Here is a 24,633-nt window from a genome sequence, read left to right as displayed (position 1 = left end):
GCCATCACTTGAGGCCAGGAGTTCAAGACTCACCTAGCTAACATGGTAAAACCCCATCTCCACTAAAAATACAAAAATTAGCAGGGTGTGGTGGTGCATGGCTGTAATCCCAGCTACTCAGGAGGCTGAGAATTGCTTGAACCTGGGAGGTAGAGGTTGCAGTGAGCCGAGATGGCACCATTGCTCTCCAGCCTGGGTGACACAGTGACTCTGTCTCAGAAAAAAAAATTAAAAAAAAAAAAAAAAAACTTTTAATTATATCGGTCTCTCTTAATAAATGAATAGTGACTTATATTTAGCTAGCACTGACTGTGAGCATCTTAAGATGCATTAGTCATTATCCATGTCTGAACTTCAGTATTCTAGATAGGGATAGAAAGAGTGTCTGTACAAAAATAAGATGTGAGATGGACATTTTCCACTTTCTGGAGGCATGCAGGGATTTGCTCCCTTCACACTTTAGCTGACATTTACTATAGCGTTGGCATCTGTTAACGACTCCAAGTTTGAGTGGATTCACCAATGTCTAATTTGCAGCTAAACATCACGAGGAGGCTTATTTGGCTCACTTGGGGAAATTTTCCCATTGTTAAACATTATCTTTTTTCTCTGCGGACTTTGTCTGGTTTGCCGGTTAGCAGGGCATGGTAACAGTCATTAGTCCTCAAAGTGCTAATATTTTTTATAAGCATCTCACCTTTTTTCCCTGGAATTAAAATAATAATAATAATAGAAAGAGAGTGTTTTTAAAATTCTTTAATCTCCCTATAGATAATTTACTCATTTTAATTTTTTCAAACAAAAGTCTCCATGTGGTCAAAGTTCACATAGCTAAAATTGAGTCCATATAAGCTTTTGTTTTTAAAAAATTAAATACTATCTTAGGTATGTCTTGTATTGCGGATCCTGGCAGGCATGACTGAAGTCCTATTTAAAAGTTGGGAACCTGTTAATTCCTGATGAATTTTGGTAGGAGAAAAAGAAAATTAAAATAATCAATAGATGCTAAGGTTTTAAAACTAGAAGGAAGCTGTTGGCAATCAATATGGTAAAGACAGGCAGTAGAGAAATACGGAAAGCATAAACAAAATTTGCTTTTAACTACACTAACTTTTAGCTATTGCCCAGACACAAGGAACATGACGTGGAGAAGCAGAAAAACAACATGAAGGATTCCATGAAAACAGGCGTCCTACTGGGAGACTAAGACTCCCAAGAAAATTGGTCATGAATAAAAAGAGCCCAAGGAAGTCATATTGCACAAAAATGTTAATATGTGTTTACCATTACTACATTTAGAACTCTTATTTATTTTTCCTTATCTAGGCTAAATGTCAACTACTTAGTGAAGCACTTCCTGACTTGACAGCCAGAGCTTGTCAGTTCTACGTTCATTGTGGCCCCACGGTGGCTCACGTCTGGAATCCCAGCACTGTGGGAGGCTGATGGTGGATCGTTTGAGCCCCAGAAGTTCGAAACCAATCTCTGCATCTGTGTGCCTCCACAACCAAGGTGAAAACGTCTTGAAGGCAAAATCAAGTCTTCATAGTTTTATCTCCAACATCTAGCAATAATCCCACAGGACCTGGTATATAAATGGGCATTCCATCAATGAATAATCAATGCATGAATTATTACATTAAATTTAAATAACAGATTTGACAGCAAGACAGAGCATTGTTTAAAACAAGAAGGAAGGAGTTTCATTTGAACTTCAGGACACTAAGGTCACCAATTTAATGGTCAAGAAAATCTCCATTATAGGACAAACAAGGATTTTTTCTACTTTCTGCCATTATTTTTGCCTCCATTGATTGCAGAAAAAGTCCTACATTGACGTGACTATGATACATATAATGCAATGATTGGTCCAAACAGATCTTCTAATCTAGTACCTCTTCCTTGAAGTTAAAGTCCAATTATTATTGATCGTAACTCATACTAATACTGAGTTAACATGGCATTCTAAACAACAGTAATGTGCTTTGAGCGGGTGGGCCAGGAAACAGGATAAATTAAGTTTTGCCTTGAAATCTGGCATATGCTAGTGCCAAATAAGCACAAAAAGAGCAACTTTTACATCGTCTGTTTATTAAGGTTTGTTCTCTCATCTATTTTCTGTGGATATTTCTAGAGGGGTGAAGATAGGTACCTGCTATGGTCCCAGTTTTCCCTTAATGACACTAACTGGCTATTTTTCATGGCCATTCTAAATCTGCTTTCACAAATGCTGAAAAGGGGACCAATGCTGACCTAACTTGCTCTGCCCAGCAAAGAGAGTCAGGTGGCAAGCATTTCTCTAGTGTCACTGTGGAACTAACCAGAAATGTTTGCTTTGCTGGCTTTGTTATCCTGCAACTTTTAATTTCTGTAACCTGCTTGGATACAGTGGTTGAGAATGTTAATTAATCAACACAACAATGAGCCTGTCCTCTGGAGAAAAAGTAATATACCTACAATACAGCAGTATCTCTACTTTATCAAATAAGCTAATTTACAGTGGTCTACATTTCTTGGTTTTGTAGGTTACAAGACAGTAAGCCTTCAAATATGCACTCCATACAAAATTAATTTAATTCCTGTGGGCATATTGTTAAGACATGCCATTTAACTTTCCCTAGATAAAAAAGCACAAAAAGTCAGGGCAATGACTTTTCACGTTTAACTATGTTTTAGTCTATTTCTTACCTGGGTATGATCCAAGGGCCTCACTGGTAAATACCGAAATTAAATCCATGCCTACAAGACTTCTGCTAATGAATGAGGAAACTGCCTTATCTTCAGCTAGGTCATATTCCACAGTCCTAGACAAGTGCTCCTCGAAGCCTTGTCTGTGGCTGGCTGCTGAGTCCGGCAGTTTTGTTACTGGCCCACCACAAAAAAGGCAGAGACATGGTGAGCAATCATTTAGAAACACCTGTAGTAAGGTGACAGAGTAACTTTATGTTTGTTGAATCTAATAATAAAAAATTGAGTTTCTGTTTTATATGTCTGGGTTTTAATTTTATTTTTCTAGTAATTCAATTGTATTATTTTATGAAAGCATCAATCCATAGTTGATTGTTAATTAAAAGAAAACAAAAAGAAAGATTCTTCCCAAGATTAGAAATACTCAGCAAGTTAGTGCAGTGGAATGTTCGGGGCCGAGCCAACCTGAATGGGATTTCAGCTCTTTCACATAGAGCTATGTGGACAAGTTACTTAACACTCTGTGTCCCAATGGCTCTAGCTGCACAATGCATATCACAATATTTGCATTTTCCCAAGGAAAACCCAATAAATATTGGCTTTGGTGTCAGATGGCCCTCAGTTTCCTGAACTGTGAAATGGATGTAATAATCCCAGTGTCACAGTGGTTTAAGGATCAGATAACTTGGTTAAAATATGTAGTTCAGTGCCTACGCAGTGTCTAGCAAAAACCCCAAGTCAGCAGTCATTATTATTGAAAATGTCTTAGGCATAGTAGGCCCTTGATAAATATTAACTTATATCATCCCTCATTTGTGTAGAGGATTCTGAAGCACTCATGCCTCCTGATTTCAGTCCAAAATTTTGACTGACTGGGAACAACTCAGTCTGACCATGTCATATACTGATGCTCTCAAAAAGGATCTGGACCCCTGAGAAACAGTTTGTGGATGTGGCCCATCAGGGCAGGCTGCTTCTGTTTACCAGAGGATGTTTCTTCTCTAACATTTACATCTGAGAAAATTCTCCTCTCTGCTGTCTCTATGTTGAATGATATAATGCTGGGAGAAGGCCATTGACAGGTATGTCATAGGAATGCACAGATAGCTATTTCAGGTAATGGGGAACAATGTCAAAGAGAGATCATCCTATCTCTTCTTTCACAAATTATTAAACATAATGTGTCTCTTCATGCCCATCTTTAAAAAAATGCATAAGCGGCTAGTTGTAATGAGTAAAAAGAAGACATTGGCTGGGTGCGATGACCCACACCTGTAATCTCAGCACTTTGGGAGGCGGAGGTGGGCAGATTACCCAGGGCCAGGAGTTCAAGACCAGCCTGGCCAACATGGTGAACATTCATCTCTACAAAAATGCAAAAATTAACCAGGCATGGTGGTGCATGCCTAGCTCCTAGAATCCCAGCTACTCAGGGGGCTGAGGCAGGAGAATCACTTGAACTTGGGAGGTGGACGCTGCAATGAGCCAAGATTGTGCCATTGCACTCCAGCCTGGGTGACAGAATGAGACTCTGTCTCAAAAAAAAAAAAAGACATAAAAAGCTCTACATCATTTTAGAGTTTATAAAATGCTTTGATCTGACTTGATTTTTACAATACTATGGGCAGAGCATTCTATTTCCACCTCACTGATAAACTCAGCTGAGAAATTAAATGGTTTTCTAAGCATACATTGCTAGTGAAGGTATATCTTAAACTTGAACCCAATCCTTCAAATCCCAAAATACGAGTACAGAAAACACAGGTGAAGCAAGTTACATTCTGAAAAAAAATATATTTCAGAAGAAAGTCTCAGAAAAATAGTCAAATATGTGAAAAACTTTAAATTATGAATACAGATCTCTGTGAAAGACATACGATGGCCAACCAAGAATGAATATATGGATGGGATGTGGGTAGAAAACAAAAAACAATTGATGTCTATCCAAAAATAAAGAATATTAGGAAAAAATGTTCAAAGGATTACAGCTTGTGTTTAAGGTATAACTAGATTCAAAACCCATAGGTAGAAATGGGAGAAAAGGAAAAAAAAATCGAAAAAGCTGACAGACATTCCTAAATGGCCCAGGCTTAGAGACAGAGGCAGCCTTTGAGGATGTCAGACAAACCCCATAGAGAGAGCCCCAGCGGGCATCTTCAGCAACAGAACTAACCTTAACCATCGGCCCACTTAACCATTACCACTCTGAAGACAGTTCGTGAAGGCCAGGGGTAGATCATTCTGTCAGACAAATGTCTCCAGCTGCTACCGATGCCTGCAACCTCATCGGCTTAGTATTTGACCCTTAATAAGAGGTCAGTTACATTCGCAAGGGCAGCATCTCAAATGTTCTCAGTTATCTAGATCTTTGTGTGGAGGAATTTCAGGTCGTTACTTGAAAGGAGGTCTTAGCAGTAGAGGAAAACAGAGAGGCAGGGTAAATAAGGAGAGAGTGCCCCTTCTCAAGGAAGGCTGGCAATGCTGATGGGAAATACTGGCTTTTCACGATTTTCCCGGTTTCTGTAGTTATCATGATCACCTGACACAATTCTCTAATATTTTTATTAGGAAACTTTAGGCAACAGTTTTCTAATCATAATGCATTATACAGAAAAATTTTGTATGGAGGATAAGTGTATACATACAAAGACAGGCAATGAATAACAACAGTATTAAAGGTCATTGCTAAGACTCATCAACCTCTTACCATAGGCTTTATACTCTCTATCCTGTTTAATCTTTACAACCACTCTATGGGGGTGTGTATGATAACTTTCCTGACTTTATAGTTAAGAAGCGGGTTTAGAAACTGTTTATACAGCTACTAAGCAGTAGAGCAGGAATGTGAACCAGTCCAATTCTGGTTCAACCACCACATTTGTGCACCAAACTTAAGTGTTAGTATTATCATCATATCACTCACATTCATACATATGTCAATATTCTAGATCCCTGCAGCAAGGAAGCCAAAGCCCCTTACTATTAAAACTTTTTAAAATAGTAAAATAATCATAATAGAATAGAGTGAATTTCTAAGCTAAATCACAAAGCTTCTAATCAAAAATGGTTTTGCTTGAAACCTGCTTGGGGAAACACCCCTAGACCCAAGGAGTCCTTGTTCTCACCCCTCCCCTAATTTTGTTATTTTGTTGAAAAATTTGGACTAGTCTGCTCAATGAATATGTGTGTGCAGGTACTTGACCTGAACCATGGATCCTTGATCTTCATATTTAAAGATGAATCTGTTTGAGGGATCTGTTATCTTCATGTCACATTAGAGAGAATTGGCTCAGCCTTCTTTTGAGCTGTAAGCTTATTAACATAGCCAGTGGACACCTACAAACCTCAGTAGCTGAAGGGTGTCTGCCTCCTTCCCCTTCTCCTGACAATTATGCTGTGATTCACATTGTGTGGTTTCTTTGATTAAAAAACAGAACACATTTTATTCTCTAGCATTTTTCATTTAACAAGTTAGAAAAAGAAATGCAAAAAGACAAATCATCCTTGTGCCCTACCTCTCTAAATCTTACCCGCATTCATGACTATCTTAGGAAAGGGCTTTGAAAACCAGAAAGCACTAAACAAACATAAGGCTTCATGTAATTAGACAATGAGGGGGTCATTTAGTGCACTAGAATGCGGTGGAGTTTTCCTGTTCAGTGTCTGAATGATTTTGGTTATATCCATGGCAGTGCTGCTACAGCTAAACAGAGAAGTGCAGGGTAACTTTGAAATATTTTGAACTTATTGATCCTGAATCTCTCTTAAGAAAATAAATGAGTATCCAAAATTCCTCATGGGCCCCAAAGGACATTTATAAATAGAATATCCTTGTCAGCTTGAGGCCAAACTGGCTACAGAATTCGTCTAATTACTGAGACAGGGACTCAAGGCCTTGAAAAGATTCTAGGTACAGTCATGACATGCACCTGCATTCACCTCTAATTATTCATATTTTTCCTGCTAAAACTTTGAAAAAGTTATTTTATTTTTCCACTGTACTCTCTTTTAACTGTTGATCTAATCTGATAAGAAATATCTATAGGATGGTCACAGAATATGAAACAAAACAAAGCAGGTTTATATTCCATGGTAAGATGCTGCATGTGCAGACTCTAACTTAGGGAAAGAAAAGGCTTTGTAAAATTTCTTTCAATATATGAGCATGTAGGCACTAGCTGAGTAACTTTTTGATTCATTCATAAAATGAGTTATGACATTATCACCATCATCTGACACATCTTAGGACTTTAGTCTTCCTCCTGCAACTATGTATTGCCTTCACCTAACCAAGATGACTCTTAGAGAGTGATCTAAGCTTCCTTAAAAATGCATTCAGTGTCAATGCAAACTGATAATATTCATCCCAATTTCACTGTTCCCAGGGGAAGTCCCCTCCAAAAAACAATTCCACAGTCCATTGCTATTCAGGGAGCAGGGCTAATGCTTTTCCTCACTGCTTCTGTCCCTAAACTTCATTTGCATGCACAGGAGAAAAAGACATCCAACACAAGAGAGTGACAAGCCAAAAGGTCAAGGATCAGCACAGTGATGTGCTTTATAATATTTGCTTAATTAAGTGAGCTTCACAAAGTACACAAGGAGGTTTATACTTACCATTTAGGACACAGTAATCAAATTAACAGAACACTGTGAAACTCATTCTCAATTTCTTGTTCTAGTAGGAGCAAATAATGACATGTAAAATTGTGTAACACACGTATATGTTTGAGGTATTTCACAAACATGTAAATTTAATGGGATTATTTTACCCCACATATTTAATTTTTAATAATTAAAACTACCTGAAATTCTTCTACTACATTCTAATTTGGCAGTGGTAGAAAGTAGCCCCATAACATGCTGGATAGAAGAGTACACCCATTTGGGTTGAAAAATCCACCATAGTTAATCCTCAAAAGTGAAATTTTTGCATCCTATAATCAGAAGTTGCTGGGCATTTGATTAAATACCCCAGGCATTTCATCCCCAACGTACTTTCATTTCTCCCCCAACTGGCAAACAAGGGAAATCAGACCAAGAACCCGAAGAAACAAAGTGTGTACTTTAATACGGAAATGCTTTTACCTGCCATCCTGCTGTGAATGAAATGGGCTGGGCTTTCAAAATGTTAGTCAGCTTAACTCCCAGTTGGTGGCACTGGGAAAATGTAGCCACTCAGTCTTATTGCTGTGTTTCTGTTCTTTAACTGCCAACTGGAATACAATAGAGGATTCAAATGGAAACAAAAGAGAGATGGATCCAGAAAGAACCAGAAGGACGACAACAAAGCAAGCCAAGAAAATGCTAAGGAGCCAAAGACACTGCATTCCCCAAAGTCAGCATCCCAGGCCCTCTTCACATGGAAGATAATTAGGCTTCCGTTAATTACCACTTCCCCTCAGAGGGTCATGATATTTTACAAATCACAAATTATCTGGTAGATGCTTTGCTTTGTGACACTTTAGGAAAGTCATAAGATATGCTTAACCCAAACAGAGAATGACTATATCACATTGCTTAGACGTGGATAATTTATTTTACATATTATGAGGGATTTTAATGTAAACATACAAAGTAGCAGTGTTGAACACACTAATATTTTTGGACCACAAAGGCAGTGCCTCCATTCTGATGGATTACAGTATATGCAGCATACACAGAGGGCTAGATATTTTTATTCTCATATTGCATCAGCAGGTACCTTTACTTATGTTCAGCTTCTCCATCATCTTGCCATTGTTTTTTGTACTTTTTTTCTTCGTATGCAGACATTATGTTATTACAATAGTAGACACAAGGCTGCCACTTATCACACAATCCTCATGTCCTCTTTTAACTTCAGAACGTGTCAAAGTATGTATACCATTGTCTTTGGTTTGTGCACATTTAAGAATTCACACATCAAAAGTCAAACTTTGTCCAGGGTTACAGAGAAGCATGCCTTTCTCAATTACCCCTCCCCAAGAATAATGATGTATACAATTTATATTTTAATTTAAATATACTGCATGATGTATTGAGTTATAGTTTTCTAAGCTGCAAAGGATGAGGAAAGCAGTAAAAAAGAATGTGACTTACATAGAAACAAAATACATTCAGTAGCCTGGCTTTTAGGTCACAGTTTAAATAATGTATATGAAGTTTTATATTATAGATTTCTATATCAAATGGATAAATGAAAATTTTCATGGGCCTGGGATAGTCATAAGTAAAATCACATGAAATCACATCTTATGGGACATGATAAAATCTTACCTTATCAGATGTGACATCCAAAATGTTGCATTTTCCCTGTGATTTTATTAATAATGCAGGAGCATCCTTCTAATAGAGAATCTCTTTTATAAACACTGTCTTTGGTATTAATCAGAGTCAGAGTATTAACTAGGTGATCAGTACAAAATGTAAACAACTCTTGTTGTTTCAGCCAGTCTGAAAGTTCAGAATAAGAAAAAAAAAGTAAGAATTTTCGACTGGCCAGCAAAAATCAATACTACGGTTTTTATAATACTGTGAACTTGCTAGCATTTTATATTTTAACTATCTTTTTATGTCATTTTATTTATAGGGATGCGGTCTCTGCTACCCAGGCCGGAGTGTAGTGGCACAATCATAGCTCACTGCCGTCTCAAACTCCTGGGCTCAAGTGGTCCTCCCGCCTTAGCCTCCAAAGTAGCTGGGATTCCAGGTACGAGTCACTACACAAGGCTTAACTTTCTTATAATCCATTTTCGATCCCACAAATTACTAAAACTCAAATTGTGTCTGTCTCCAGACAAAGCAAGATGGTAATTTGTCAATTTTCTACTGAGACCTAAATTATTTTCCTGAATCTTCTACTCCTCAAATTCATTATAAAAACGAACAATTTACCATCTCACTTCACATGAGGAAGGTATTATAGAATGTAGATCCCAGGATAGAATAACCAAACACTACCTGGGGACAGATGAACATGCGTGTGTGCGTAACTTGAATTGTTCCAATTATTCTTTTGCTTATAAAGCAATTTCTATATGAGCTCCAGAAGCCACTTGGAAGCAAGATCCATTAGCATGCAACATTTTCTACTTCCGGAAGCCAACTCATAATAAATCTCTTACCTTGTAGAGAGAGGGAACAGCACAGGGCTCACAACAGGATGAGTGATGCATAAAATGTTCTTCAGCTGACTTCCCATGGGATTTATATTTCCAAACCTAGGAACACCGTCTGCCTGCACGGATGGAATGCTAAGCAATGCAGTCAAACAACCAATACGTTATGTATAGTTTTTTAACTTTAAGAAACCTAGAAGAAACTGTAAAATATGTAAACAAGTAAAATTGTGTCTAAACATTATAGCACAAATTAACTAGAAAAATACATAGCTTAAATAAGGAAGGTCAGTGATGGGCTCATATTTTAAGTGTGATTGTGATTATGAAAATAATATGCTATTTCTTAGAAACTGACCAGTTGCTGCATTCTTGGTTATAGGTTTAAGAGAGAGACTCTTTTGTATTGCATTAATGCAAGTATTTCACAAAGAAATCATAGGATCTGAATTACAGATAAAATGTCAGTCAAGGCATTTATTTTGGGGGTTTATTTTTCAAAAGTAACCAAGAGAATAAAGAAAATAATCTAAGAAAATAAATAAGAAAAATACATATGTTCAAATTCTACTTACATTTTCTCATTTGTTTGAAAAGGTATCACTAATTTTTTTACAGTACAGTTTCAAGTCAGACTTATTTCCAGTCTAAATTTAGCCCCTGTTCATTGTGTCTTATTTCTGCAGGCATGGGAAAGAAAATCAATGCTCCTACTCACCTTTGGAAGAATTTCACTGCCAAGTCTCGATGGTTCTATGGGATCCAATAATCCGTGGCTCAGTATTGATTTTTCTATGACACCTGTAGAAACAGCCTCTCCTTCCTTTCTAACAAAATATAGCAACAAAAATTGTGTGGTTTCTGAATGAATTAAGCATAGGTTATTAAGCACAACCTCATCGTGTAAGGCAATGTGGTTTATCTTTTCTTAAAAAATGTTGACTTGGCTCGATTTTTTTCTGAGTCATTTGAAGGCGATGTGAACATCTATGTGTAAAAATAATTTGAATATAACTTTCTTAGGTTTCTGGCACCTAACTTCTATATTGCAAATAGCATTTATTCTTCTAAGGAACTAGAAAAATGATAAAGCCTATCTGAGTTCAATTCCCAAAGTATCTCCAAAATCAAAATCTTTTGGATATACAAAACTAGAATCACGCTTTTAAAATCTAAAGCTTTGATTAAATACAGGACCTTTAAGGGAGTAAATAGGACATATCAAATCCTAGGAGAGAGAATGGGTTAAATTTGGGGTGTATTTTATAGCATTAAAAGAGTTGGAAAAACAGGCAAAAAGCAGCAGCCTTTCTCTTTTCTCAACAAACACAGTCCAAAACACACACACACACACACACACACACACACACACACAAAACAACAAGAAGTCATGTTTCCAATATTCTTTACACACCTTATTTAAACCTCAAAGGTATTTGTTTCACCCTGAGCAGATTCTTTGGGCATGTCTGATTCTATTTCCCCGCAGCCATTCTGCGCCGAGTGGAGTAACTACAGCTGGCAACCTACTCCAACACTCACTCCATCATCCTGAGAATCTGCAAAATAAAAATGCAGTGTTAGAAAAAAGAAAAAAAAATGTTTTCTTTTACCTTTGCTTTTCCTGGTAAAATCCTGGAAAAAAAAAATATGGAGCAGGGTGTTTCCCACAATGTATGTGACATCCTGGTTAAAAGTGACAGGACCATGTTGCACTGTGACAGGTTTAGTGTTAAGACCTGACAGATACAAACCTGCAGGAACAACCTCCCTGCCACAGGTATTTAAGCTCATGTGAAAACATCGATTTGATAGTCCCTTGATTAGCTTTTGCAACAGTGAGTGCTACTGCCTTTCAAGTTCATTATAAATTACGGAATTCTTCACAGTACTGTCAATTTAAGCTCTTGTTTTACTAAAAGGCAGGCATTTTAACCACTCATCAAACCTGTGCATATTTTTGAGTTAAAGAATTAGATCAATCCAAACTCCAGTTCTCAAGGGAGAAGTTCCATTGTTTATCAGGCCATGTCTACACTGGCTGAGCAAAGCGCTCTGTTCAGAAGGAGAAGCGCCTTTGGCAGCTAGAGTCTACATAGCTGACCCATGGTCGCTCGGGTGGAGTTTCTTCACCTAATTACACAAGTGCAATGAAATTACTGAACATTGATGAAAATGACCCATGACAACAAAATAGCATGACATGATTGTTGTTCTAATCTATTTACATGGTAGTCATTTAGAATGTAATTCAAAGAATCTGTAAGAATGTGAAGATGCTTATACTTACAGCAGATGATGAATATGGGTATTGAAATACTTGATAACTCAACATTTGGTTTTACCCAAGTCATTCTTTCTAAACAAGACAGTGGTGGCACAATTTTAAAATGAAATATTTTTCCTAACTGGTCCAGGTTAAGCTCACAACGCTTATATTTACAGAGAGAAATTCACAGAGTTTAAGTAATTAAAAAGATGATTTTAATCTCAACAAAACGGATTAAAAGGTAATCAACCTTCTGGAGAAAATATTTCATTTTTCCAACTTGCTCAGTGAAGATTTAGTAACATCTATAGGTACATTCGATTCTGGTGATAGTACCGTGCCCTTGACTCATCTTGAACGTTTTAGATAAAAAGTGGTTTAGCAGAAATGTTCTACTGACAGCCATGAAATTATAGTCTTTCCCTTTCATCCATCCAAACACACACCACCCTGTGAAATAATAGAAACAAACACTAATCACCTTTGGAATTTTGCCAGCCTTCCCCATAGGTGAGCTGCAGAGTTGGACTAAATTGTATTGGAGGAATAAAGCCTGTCTCATCCCTGTGAATGCTCTCAGAGGGCTTCAGAGTGCATCCATTTCAATTCATCGAAGAAAGCAGAAGTAAAGATTTAACTGTCTGGGAATCTATCAGAGCTTACCTCTATCAATAGCTCCCCAAAATAAAGTAGTTAAGTCAAACTCAAATTCAGTTTCCCTAATCACTTGGACTTTGCAGATGGGAGTAGCTCATAATTTTTCTTTTTTTGCCAATCCCAACTTCAGATTTTCAAGATAAGTGTTTCGTCACTCTGTTTCAGTTGGTAGTCATTCATACAATTTATACATCAAATCCTTTTTTAGTGGGTGCAAAATCCCAACTTCAGATGGAGCCATATGTCTGGCTGATTCGTTTTTTAAATTACCACTCAAATTATAAAACAAAAGAAATCTAGTTGCTCTAATTGCCTTATGTAGCAAAGTTCATCTAAGATAAGTTGAATTTTGTATCTTCTGAAAACACTGAGAATGTTTAAATATAAATATAAATATAATTGTTGCCAAAAATGTTTCAGTCGCCTGATGATGATGATGATGGTAGTGGTGGTGGTGGTGGTAATTATAAAAGTAGCAAACGTCCTTATGGTACTTGACTATGTGCCAAGCACTGTCCTAAATGCTTTGTGTATAGAAACTCATTTAATCCCCCAACAACCCTATAAGATAGATACTATTAGCCCAATTTAACAGATGAGGAAACAGAATTACAGAGACAGCAAGTTACTTGTCCTGGATCATGTAGTCAGTAAATGGCAGAGCTGGATTTGAATCTGCACAGTCCGGCTCCAGTGTCTATACTCTCTTAGATGGTGATGTGCTCGGCCTAGCCACAGTGATGAAGCTGGCATATCATTATGCACAGACATTTAAATTAAAACGTGGTGTTTTGACATTGGTTATTTCCTTCCTATATGAATGGAATTAACATGCCTGGAACTAGAGCTTCACTCTCTCAACTACTCTGTCCACCAGGCTCGTTCTTCTAAACTCACTCAGGATTTCCTTTACACCTTTCAAAACTTATATTTTAAGATATTTGTAAATGTGAAAAATATCAAATAAGAAAGGAACTGTAAAAATAAAAATTTTTAATTTGGGCCTAAGAATAATAGAGTATGTACCTAAATGTAACTTCATGGGATCAGGCCTACTGAGGTCAAATCCTAATGCTACCTATTCCAAGTTGGACAAGTTGTTCTATTTTTCTATGTCTTAGTTCTATTGTCTATAAAATGAGAATGAAAATAATGCTATAGTTTAAGATTGTGAAGATTAAATAAATTAATCCATATGAAATGCTGACCCCACTGCATGATAAGCGAGCATTTGATAAGTATGAGCTTCTGTTATTATATTTAGTTTATGTAGACTAGCCTTCAGCTGCAACTAAGCATTGACAATTAAAATTTGTCCTTGTAGTGTGAAAGTATTAACAGAGATTTACGAAAAATTTGTTGTTCTCACAGGAAATTCTTTCAGCATAGGGAAAATTTGGCTTTAAAAATTCACTGAGACATATTTTCACAAATAATTTTATTCCCCCTATTTTCAAGAACATAGACAAATTACAGATTATGACAGGACCACTTAAAAAGTCATCAGAGTTTATGATGTTATCACCTAAAAAGCTAAAAGTAGCCTTTTTGTTCTTGTGACAGGGTCTCTCTCTGTTGTCCAGGCTGGCATGCAGTGGCATGATCACGGCTCACTGCAGCCTTAATCTCCTGGGCTCAAGTGATCCTCCTGCCTCAGCTTCCCCAGTAGCTGGGACTACAGGTACACGACACCATGCCTGGCTAATTTTTTGGATTTTTAGTAGAGATGAGGTCTCACTGTATTGTCCAGGCTGGTCTCAAACTCTTCAACTCAAATGATCTTCCCACCTCAGCTTCCCAAAGTTCTGGGATTACAGGTATAAGCCATTGCAGCTGGCCTGAAAGTAGCTTTTTCTATATGGCAAGATTTTAAATAACATAAAAGCATTGCTTCCTTGTTTTTATATCATAATTCATATTTCTAGACAGAGTTACTTAAGTCAAATTGACCTTGATGGCAGTGATTCAATTTTAACAATTGAGCAATTAAACATCAGTAAAATTGTCCGTTATCTTCAGCTTGTCCATTTTTTAATTCACACTTCTCAATAATCTGAGTGCTCAGGCTTATATTTAAGTCCCAACTCTTTGAGGTCACATGGGTGAGTTAGAAATGGCTACTCCAGCACATAAAATAGAAATGTCCATCCCAAAGAAAAAGTAATGCAGGGATTAGGAGAAAATTAATTACTGAGCATCCAGCTTGCATAGAGCTATTCGGTAAGTGCTATCGAGAGAATTAAAAAAATGGATGGAAACCTTTTTGCTTCAGTTCTAAAATGGACACCTCCACCAGAGACAGCGTGAAAACCCCAGAGGCCCAGAACCTATTCTAGGTAAATCTCACTCTTTCACCTGGATATTCCCAGGATGCACCGAACTGTCTTTTTCCAGTTTGGTCACCATGGAACTTGAGAGCCTCTTGCTGGTCCCCAAGAAGCTGGCAATAAAGAGAGACACATTTGCCTCATGTCCCAGTACCTCAGGGACCAGATATTCTTTGGCAATCCTGAAATAAAGGAAGTCTTGATATATAGCTAGTGCCTTGGTCAAGAATTAAAGTTTTGAAAAAAGGAGTTGGTGTGTGGCCTCATCTGGTACAAAGAGAGTAGACTGAAAACCAGGCGCAGTCAATGTGTCTTAATGTTAATCCTAACTGCACACACCCAGGCTCCCCACTGCAAACTCTACCTCCCAGCACTGCAACGTCTCCCTGCCAGGTTCAAGCAATTCTCCTGCCTCAGCCTCCTGAGTAGCTGGGATCACAGACATGCATCACCGGCTAATTTTTGTATTTTCAGTAGAGACAGTGTTTCGCCATGTTGTCAGGCTGATCTCGAACTCTTAACCTCAGGTGATCCACCCGCCTCAGCCTTCCAAAGTGCTGGGATTACATGTGTAAGCCACCGTGCCCGGCCAGAAAATTCTCATTCTGAAATGGGATCTCAGCAGTCATCAGCTTCCAGGTTTCTGGATGAGGAGAGCATGTCCCAGAGACAGCCATCTGCCGAAAGTCTCATAGAGTGAGCAGCAGTTTTAGAATTAAAACCCGTGGAAGTAGAAGGAGACGGTTGAAGTGTTAGAGTAGAAACAAATTCTTCATAGCAATTCATGATTAGAAGAAAAATGGAAACACAAGGAAAGACACAAATGACTTCTACAGTCAAGAGATGTCAGCAACCTCAACCGTGAATTATTGGCACAGACAACCAGGGGGATGTGAAGAACAAAGACTGCCAGGAGCTGAACAAGGCAACCTGGTTCCACTGAGAGGATGAGCCTTCCCTAGCAAAGGGAATGGACGCTTGCAGTAACTACGTGGGGAAGTTATCTGATGTTCAGATTTCCTATCTGAGAGCATCTTTAAGTTACTTAACCACAGTGTCAGTCACAGTGTTATCTCCAGTATCTTCAACAAGCATTATTAGCTGCAGCTATTACTGCTGCTACTCTATGACCCACCCCCCCACACCCCAGCTGCTCGAGGTTCATTAAATGTGTTTTTCAGATTTTCTGAACAAAATACAAAAATTTTATTTTCTTGTGGCAGTTTCATTTTTTTTTTAATTGTTGCATGTTTGGGTCTCTTTTAAAGATATTTAGATATTTAAGTTTTAGAAAGGATACTCCTTATTTCATATCATATATGAAATCCAACAAATAATCTCCAAATATCAAACGGAAAGTTTCAAAAAGATGACATCTACCTAGTATCTCTCATTGGCCGCTCCATAGACCTGCCATCATTTCTCATTATGCTTTTTTTTTATGATTGCACATACAAATCCAACCCAGGTGATTTGGCTCTTAAAGAAATGAATGTGAATTAATTCTGATGATCATAAATTTTAATGAGACAACACTTCAGATGCTCTCAGACGTTCCAAATGCAAAACTTATCTTTTCTGTGGTGAAACTGGAAATTTTTTTTCGTAGGAAACCTTGATTGTTTCACCCCTGCTATTTTTTACATAATGAAACAATTTGCATATCAGCAAGGTCAGAGGGGACAGAATTGGAATCTCAGGCTCCCTGTCTCCCTGCCTCTCCCATGCCAATGCTACACATTTCTCATTCCCTTTTGTTCGCAAGTTTTATAATTTCACAGAATTACAAGTCGTATAGCATGACATCAAGCTTGATCTTGTCATTTTGCTTGATTGTGCAAAATTACAGTCGTTCCAGAATGTTGACAGAATTCCTTTCAATATTTTCTCTGTTCATTTATTAAGTGGCAGTGTCATACTTAAAGAATGATCATTTCTGGGACTACTCATTCAAATCTTTGAAGACTGACATCCCATTAAAAATTCGTTTCTCCCAATCACCCTCTATTCTCTCTGTCCCCAGTACACTCAGCATGTCAGAAATAATTATAAGTGGCTTTATATATACAGAAGCCATTTCTCTTTAATATTCCAGAATAAATGAATGTAGTATTGCTTTGTTATCAGCTTTATTCTGGTTGGAAATTTACATTATCAGTAATATCTCATGAAAAAGTTGAAACCTGCCCCAGTGTTCCCCATTTCTCTAGATCAGCCCTACCTTCAGACATCATTTGTTCCTTGCAGATAATTATTTAATATTAAGGGCAAAAGTCTGTCTTCCTCAAAGATGGCCCTCACCTTCTTGTGCTACTTTTCATAGGAGCATGTTCAAGGTAATGGCTTTTCTATGTCACTTATTCACATTAGCGCAGCTTGTTTAAAAACAGATTTCCGATTAGAATCTTTTTAAAAAGCAGGAGGTGATAATCAAGCCCATTCAGAGTTCTCTCTTATTCACACTGCCTTTTTAGAGTGGGCACTGCCTGTTCTTTTTATCAAACAAAGGTGGAAAACCTGTTTTGTATCCAAGGGACGTGGAGAATGTCTATACCTATATTTTCTTTCAAAGCTTACTATTCTTACTTATGGGTCTTGCTTGTACTGTAGAATAAAGTAGTCACTACAAAAGGATGCATTCTGTATACCTCTCTCCAAGTTGATGGAATGCAATGTATTATGGGAGACATTATCTGTTTGCACAGATAATCAGGATTATAAGTTTCTGGATCTCTGGTTTGTTGGCTGATATTACCTGCTTTGACAAGCTCTAGAAAGACACGCTACCAGATGGGCTTACGTATGGAGAGGCCCAAGGCTTGCTGAAACGCCCTGACGTAAATGCTGAGAGACTAGTTTCCAAGATGGCTGCGGCTTTGTGGAAAACGTTCTTGACTTGAGCAGGTAGAATTGTGTCTCCTCTTTGCCACTTATTAGCTGTGTGGCTTTGAGCAAACCACTTATGCTTCCTGAGGCTTATTTTATAAACTGTTGGTAATAATGCCTTTGGGGGCTTATATAATAAATCAAATAATATATATGACAATGTTGGCTCATAATAAATCATCATGCAGATGCTTGGCATTATTTTTCTTAAGTCATTACCTAAAGTTAACAGGCAAGTCAGTCAAGATCACGGATATCAAACAGAAATCTAGAGGAAATCTATATGTAATATAACCATATTTACTCAATACTAGAAATAGACCTTTCTTCTAATGAAATATTACTATGAGTAAAATTTAATCTTATGTATCTATCATACATACAGGCAACCAATTTTCAGCAAGTGGCAATGCAGTAAAATACTCAAAAACTGCATATAGAGTAGACATAAATTAACACTTTTTAATAATTCAGGAGGCATTTCATTGTCTTATCGTACCTAAGGGTCATAATTATGATTATCAGTGGCTAATTTACTAGAGAAATGGATGGAATGCAAATGACTCTATAGTATAACTGAGAATAAATCTTTGGAATTAATCCATGCTATCCATTTTTAATAGTCCTAGGTCTCTATTTCCAAAATGTAGCATGACTTCAATCATTCTAAGTTAACTGACCTGAGCTTTTTGATGATTTGTGTTCTCCTAAGGGGATGTTAACCTCAGCACAAATTTCCACATTCTACCACATCACCAAGCATGTTGCTTAAACATAATGCCTTGTGGGTAGTGTTCAAGGCTGGGAATTCTTCTACATCTCTGACCCTGATGCACCAGGTGCGGAAAGAGCAGCAAGAAGTAACTGCAAAAAGGGGAAATAGAGAGGAAATAATAAGTTCTGTGCTGACTAATTGATGAGATTGTCAAAAAGATGAAAGGAGTTAAAAGCTAAGGAAGACTCTGTAAATTATGTGGCACTAGAGAAGTCTAAGGTGTTATTATAATTATCGCTATTAATAGTCTTACTCAGTTTACAATGGAAGGGTTATATATAGCTTGAAAGGGAAGAGCTCTTTTTCAAATGATGATACATTTATTCCTCCATCAACTAATTCTTGCTCTCTCAGCTTATTTCTCAGCCAACGTGAGTGACATGTATAGTCTATCCTTGTTTTCTTCTGTTTTTATCATAGTTTGACACAGTTGAAATAGATGGGAAGATCTTGCAGAGAATAAGGCAGCAAGCAAATTCTGAAATTTTAAAAATAGCTGTCTCTGAATAGTAAAAAGGTTTCGGCACATAGGAAGCTAAAGATGCTCTTGTTAATATGGCTAAAAGCATGTAGCAATTATTGTAGGATGGTAGAATATTCTAAAAGCTCAGCATTTGCACACTATCTCTGTTAGGATGCCATTGTCACAAAAGGCAGATACATGTCAGAATAATCTCCACTTCTGCGCATGGCCATCTGAACTGTCTTCTTGAAATAAATAAATCTGCATATGTGAGTGTGCATGCATGTGCAGCCATAGCTCTATGGGGTTGTATTGCTGTAGACACACATATTTATGCAAAAATATATCACTGTAAGAACTGAGGATACATTTGGTAGAGGGCTATAAAACTCTACAATGCCATTGACAATCATTCATAAATCACTTAGAACTAGATTAATAAAGGTAAATATTCATTTCCCCATCGCAGAAAGAAGAGCTGTTTCCATCTCCTTAATTAACAAGTATCTTTAAAATATAAGCACATAACAGTCTATAGTGCTTAAGGAAGAAAGAAAGAAAAGTATAAAATGGTTATATAAAGGGCAGTACGGTAATAAATAGCGTGAAGGAGGTTTACATCTGTTAGCATGGAATAGTACATTACGTACATTAAGTCAAAAAACAACTTGTAGAACATTAAGTATACTATTGTCTCACTTGGATTTTACACACACACATAGACAAGTGTACTTACAGAAAAAGTGTAATATGACAAAAATCAATCTATTAATAGTTCTTCTGGGAAAAGAAGTAGAATTGGGGAGGGAGGAGGTAGAGTTCCTTTTCATATTTAAATTTCAATATAGCTATTATCTTTATAAGTATTCTTTTAAAGAAATGAAGGAGCTATAAGTCATAGCACTTCCACATAGAGAACACTGAGTATAGTTACAAGTTTTTTTAATCATTGAGCCTACTAATTTCTGTTGGTCACATTGTTCTGTAAAACTAACATTTTTAAATTGAGGGACATAGCATCTTTTCTGGCTTACGGCCATTTACTCTTCACAAGTACTTCCAAAGCTTCATCCAGGACATTATGTCCATGTTAACCTCAAATCTAAGGAATAGAAAATACTAGTAAATCCATCTTGCTCTCAGCCCACATTCACTGCAAAAGGAATGTTCCTTCTTCTTTTTAACAGAACAGATTTAAAGCACCAGAAATAAAAATTGTACCCTACTTTTTAAAAACCTATCTATACATGCTTACCATGAAAACCTCCATGAGTAGCTGTTTCAGAACATGGGTTTAGGTGAAAGCACATCCCACTTTCACCATCATCAACAGCCTAGTTCTTTAGCCCTTTATTAATGCAACCAATCTGGAAACCTTTGGAATAACAGAGCACAAAGTGCCAAGAAACTAAACACTCAAGTCTGATATTTTGTCTACAATATTATCAAACTTACAATAGCATATAGTGCCCTTTCATTCATTCATTGATTTGAAAATGACAGTGCCATGAGCCATGCACCTGGTCACAGTAAGAGTGTAAGACAAATTCTCATCTATTTGCTCCCCTCAGGAAACTTACAGTTATGTGGGCAGCAACTTCAGAAATAGAAAAAATCTATTTTCTATAGGTGGTGGGCAACATACAGGTTTCTGGGTTCCTCTGCACTAACCCACCCCCCCACCAAAAAAATAAATATGTGAGAAAAAAAATCTTAAAGAGCACCAATGTTTTCTAATCTTTGAGAAACTCCTGTATTTGTCTTTAATCTAACCTACTATTTCACTCGTGATGGAAGTAAAACATTAATATTTATTTCCATGATGTCAAAAATCAAAACATAAAAGTCACTAATGAAAGTAATGGGGAGTAATGGGAAGCTACATGGAGGGCTGGCAAACCATGATCAGTGCCAGGCTGCTGCCTGTTTGTGTCAATAAAGTTTTATTGGAACACAGTTACACTCACCTCTTTACGTATCGTCTCTGGCTGCTTTTGAGCTACCACAGAAGAGATGAGTGTTCACAATAGACCTCATATTCTCCACAAAAAACTAAAATACTCACTAAACTAGCTCAGTAAAAGTTTGCCAATCCCCAAAGTAATAACAACTGGACAACGTACTTAAAATCTGGAATGTACTTTTTGTCTGTTTTCCATTTTGGTTTGTGCTTTTTGGAAACTTTGGTTTCTGGGGCGAGTCCAAGAGGGATTCCTTAAGCCATGTGTGTTTGTTCCTTCTCTGATATTAGGAGGAACAAAAAGAGACAGTGAATAAACAGTGTTGTATAACATAGGTTGAGAGAATGTAAATTAAAAATAGAATGACTTTACAAACAATGTTTGTAAATCTGAACTTTTCCACTACATTCATACTCGTGTTGGCCAAGGTCTGAAATTTTGAGATGGATGTGGAAAGAACAGCCTGAATCAAATGAGTAAGATCATAATGGGGCTTATTTAGCCAGTCTTGGAAATATTTATATTATCATGAGTACTGCCCAAATTTCTGAATGTCCCATCTTTATTCTAAAAAGAATCTGGCCAAAACATTTTTTTTCAATGCTTAAGCTAAATTTTCACAAAACGTTTGCACGGATGGAGCAATGAAGACTACTGCCAAAGATGCTCCAATTTAACTCTGCCTGGCACATCGGCCAGGCTTGTTTGGCATTTCATTAACAAAAAATAAACCTCATTCTTCTTCCTGAGAAAATAGCATGTGTAGTATTTTTGGGGACAGCAAAGCTCAGCATGCTATTTCTCGGTATGAAAAAATATATATCTGAAATGTGGATAAATAAAGCTTTTAAAAGCCTTTCTCTGGCATGGTAACTGGCCACCCTGGGAAATCCGTGTTCTTAGTATGTGACTGAATAAAGCTGACATAAAATAGACATTTAAATGTTTAAAACAATCACAGAGAAACAAGGTAATAAAATAGTAAGAGGATTGGTCTGGAAACAGAAAACAGATTCTTGTGACACTTTTACACTATGATGCTCCACGCAAGCCAATAACTTCATCTTCCTTAATTTTAGCCTCTTTTTGAAGTAGAATATACATAAAGTATGGATGTCATAAGAAAAGATAAAAGATACTTGTATCTGTGGCTTGTTTGCTCTTCCTCAAAAGAAATGAAAGGAAAAAATTAAAAGCTAAATATATATATAAATGCATTCTTGACTCAATTATCAGCAGTGGAACAAAGATTTTTCCAGTTCTGCGCCAAATTCTTATTCAAGGTAGTCTGAATTTAGTTGAAGAAAATAAGTTGCTAACAGCTATCAATGAACTGTATCTCAGGTTAACACAAATTGGATACTGATATAATCAATATAATGACTGGATTATGTATGGGATATTGATAAGGCTAAGGATAGTTGGGATGGGGTTGGGGACAGGACATATAAGAGGAAGGTTCTTGGAGGAGGTGACACACTTCTGTTGACTGAAGGATAAGTAGGAGTGAGCCAGGAAAGAGTGAAAAGAGACTTAGAGGCAAAGTAGACAGTACGTGCAAAGAAATAACATGGTTCATGTGTAGAATTCTAAGCTGTTGCATGTAGCTGGAAAGCAAAGTGCAAGACAGGAAATTGTTAGAGATAAGACTAGCAAGAGGGAGGAAGCAGCAGATTTAAGGCTAGAATTTAGCTGGGGAATATTTTGTACTTTATCTGGCAGAGTGGGGAAACACTAGAGGATTTTTAAGCTTGCACACAGCAGGTCTGCTTTGGGTTGTACGTTAGGTGGATTTCATGGTGACAAGACTGGTGGAAGAAAGGTCATTTACATGGTGCAGATGTCCAAGCAAGAGATGAAACATCACAAGTAGCAGTAGTTCTGAACTACAACAGCGGTATTGATCATGAGCCTTGCAGAGGGATTCACAAAATATATAGCAGGAAAAATTAGCAGTTCCTGGTACTGGGTTTGATATGGAAAAACAAAAAAAGTGGGCAAAAATAAGAGCCGAAAATGATCCTTAAGTTTCTAGTTTGGATGAATGAGTGGATAGTGGTGCCACAAAATGAGACGGAAAGCATAGAATGAGAAACCAGGTTAAGGGGGATGATGATGAGGTTAGTTTGCACATGTGAGGTTGGATGGTGCCTGTTGAACACGGCAAGCAGTGGATATTTGAGTCTGAACTGCAGGCAAGAGACTGGGCTACAGATAAAATGTCTGAGTAGCTACAAACCGTGATGGTGGATGAGAGTACTGAGGAAAAGTGTACAGGGCAAGAGCAATGGGCTAAGGATAAACCCAGTGGAAGAGGAAGAAGAGAAGTCCAGGAAAGAGGCAGAGCAGGCATAACTAGAGGATCACTCTGAGGGTATGGTATGGTGGAAGCCAGGTGAACGGGCAATTTTCAGAGGGAGGAAACTATCAATAAGGTCAAATGCACAAGGAGACCTAGGAAATAATTTAAACGTCCATTGGATTTAGTAATTCAGGAATGACTGGTTCATCACTAGTAAGGTAGGAGCCGAAGCAGATGCTAGGAGTTGTAAAACAAAGAGAAGGCTGGGCACAGTGGCACATGCCTATAATCTCAGCACTTTGGGAAGCCAAGGCAGGAGGATCACTTGAGGCCAAGAGTTGGAGAACAGCTGGGCAACATACAGAGACCTCCATCTCTAAAAAAATAGGCAAGTACAGTGGTACATGCTTATAGTCCTAGCTACTTGGGAAGCTGAGGTGGGAAGATTGCCTGAGCCCAGGAGTTTGAGGCTGCAGCGGGCTATGACTGTGCCACTGAACTCCAGGCTGGGCAACAGAGTGAGATCTTGTCTCAAAAAAAAAAAAAATGCAAAGACAAGGAGATACCCAAAGTACACACACACCAAATTTTCAAGAGGTTTGAATGAGATGGGAAGTAACGTGATCAGAATAATGATGGAGAGGTAACAGGACAAGGGAGAGGGCATTCGGGACAAAAGAAACATGAGGATGCACTTGAGCCACCAAGCATTGGTGCCCAAGCACGAACCCAGACCACAGCTTTATTGGGGGCTGCTCTACTTCTCTTTTCCATTTGAGAAACTTTGGGAGCATTTTGCCCTGGTTCTAAGATGGCGGTCTTTACAGCAAGCAAAATAAAATAGGTCAGATGTATTGTTTTCTTGTTAGAATTCCTAAGGAAATCAGACAAAAGATGATTTCTTAAATAATTAGTGTTCACTAAAAGTCTCTTTTGCAATGCCTGCTTAAGCCCTGTCAGTCATTCTCAGAGTGCTTACACTTTATTTATAATAATGCTTGTGTAATAGGTGTGCGGGCACATTATGAAACATCCAAACTGATACCTGATTTGTTGGGGAATGCCAATTATATTCACTGGTGTTTGTTTACAGTTCAGAATCTCCTATGCTGAGAAGAGACAGTACATCATAACTAAAGGAGGCTCATCTGGGTATAAATAGCTTTGATATCTTCCTGGCTCTGTCACTACCTAGCTGTATAACC

The 24,633-nt window shown here is 37.6% G+C and overlaps 1 long non-coding RNA gene across 5 annotated transcripts in view; it reads right to left on the bottom strand.

Moving 5' to 3' along the window:
• The window catches only part of LOC108294445, a 106,096-nt gene that overhangs the window by 60,430 nt on the left and 21,033 nt on the right, over positions 1–24,633 (bottom strand). For 4 of the 5 annotated variants that reach the window (XR_005197875.1, XR_001821041.2, XR_001821042.2 and 1 more), the window contains 5 exons: positions 11,203–11,347; positions 10,507–10,615; positions 9,795–9,907; positions 8,947–9,123; positions 7,777–7,904 (listed from right to left, as the gene is read on the bottom strand). This is a non-coding gene — a long non-coding RNA (uncharacterized LOC108294445). The remainder of the gene's footprint in view (positions 1–7,776; positions 7,905–8,946; positions 9,124–9,794; positions 9,908–10,506; positions 10,616–11,202; positions 11,348–24,633) is intronic. The other variant, XR_001821046.2, reaches the window with a different exon arrangement.

This window comes from Cebus imitator, unplaced genomic scaffold (assembly GCF_001604975.1).
Source record: "Cebus imitator isolate Cc_AM_T3 unplaced genomic scaffold, Cebus_imitator-1.0 Scaffold18, whole genome shotgun sequence".
In the NCBI taxonomy this organism is placed as follows: Eukaryota; Metazoa; Chordata; class Mammalia; order Primates; family Cebidae; genus Cebus; species Cebus imitator.
This window is presented reverse-complemented; position numbering and strand designations above follow the sequence as displayed.